Genomic DNA, 1,537 nt, shown 5'->3' with positions numbered 1-1,537 from the left:
TGTCGCCAGTCTTATGTGATATGGTTATGTAAGCAGCAGCAGTGTGGGTGGAAAGACAGAATCATTTTATCCATAAACATATGAGATTGCTTTTTAGTTGTGAGATAAAAGCTGAATTTAGAACAACCTTTAGAGATTGTAATGACCATTTGTCCCAAAACTTAAATTCAAAAATCAAAAAACTCAAAGGTGACCAAAACAAAAGTGAATCCAACTCAAATAGTCACCTGATGAGAATAGTTTGCATTGAAGCAATGATGGAAGGGGCAAAGGTCATACTCTGCAACATATACGCACCCAATAAGGAGGACCCTAATTTTTTCCACAAAATAAATAGTATATTGGGGGATATGGAAGGACAAATAATATTAGCAGGGGACTTTAATGAAGTTATGATCCTATTCTTGATAAAAGCGCACCAAAAGGTTCACTTGGCTCTAAAGGAAGAGATGCAGTTCATATGTTAAAGGAAGATTTGGGTCTAGTAGATGTTTGGAGGTTAATCAATCCGTCTAAAAGAGAGTACACATTTTATTCTCATTGTCACAAATCCTATTCTAGGATCTATTTGTTTTTGATTTCAAAACTGATAGTAAATAATGTGCGGAGCTGTGATATTAAAACTACTCACTGACCATGCAGCTACAGAATTATGCATAAGATTAGGACTGGGGAATATAAGAGGTTCAAGATGGAGAATGAATGTCTCGATTTTACAGGACAAACTCTTTAAAGAACAGTTGGGGCAGGACCTGAGATACTTTGTTGAAATAAACATTGGCAGTACAGAGCATGTTCAATCTGCATGGGAGGCCTCCAAGGCCTTCCTGAGGGGTAAACTTATAGCATACACTTCATGGAAGAAAAAAGAGAGTCTATGTAAAATTCGTAAATTGGAAAGAGAAATCAAACTTAAAGAAAACAATCTGGCTAGGTGTTATGATGATTTACTTTATCGAGATATTTGCGGGCTTAAGTTTCAGTTAAATGAAATTTATAACAAAAAAGTGGAATATTCTCTATTTAGGTTAAAAACTTCATTCTATGAGGGAGGGGAGAAAACGGGCAAATTATTAGCAAGACAAGTTAAAAAGGAGGATTTTTTTTAACACAATCCCTGCCATTAAACAAGGAGATACTTTAGTAACCTTAGCAAAAGACATAAACAATGGCTTCAAACAATATTACGAAACATTGTATACATCTTCAGTGTTTAACGAGACAAACCAAAGAGAAAGTGATGCTTTTCTCTCCAAACTCAATCTACCAAGGCTATCTCAGGAGCATGCAGAGTGGTTGGAAGCACCAATTACTGAAGAGGAGATTAGGAAGGCAATCTCAGCGATGAAGGTGGGGAAATCCCCCGGTTATGATGGTTTTCCATCAGAATACTACAAGGAGCATATAGATATTCTTGCTCCAGTGTTACAAAAGGTCTATCAAGAGATTTTTGAGAGAGGACAGCTGCCTCCTACTTTTAATGAAGCTCTGATATCCTTGATTCCAGAAAAGGATAGGGATAGCACGGACCCGGCAA

This window comes from Poecilia latipinna, unplaced genomic scaffold (assembly GCF_001443285.1).
Source record: "Poecilia latipinna isolate Pla-1442-1.1 unplaced genomic scaffold, P_latipinna-1.0 Scaffold1657, whole genome shotgun sequence".
NCBI lineage: Eukaryota > Metazoa > Chordata > Actinopteri > Cyprinodontiformes > Poeciliidae > Poecilia > Poecilia latipinna.
Note: the sequence above shows the minus strand (reverse complement) of the source record.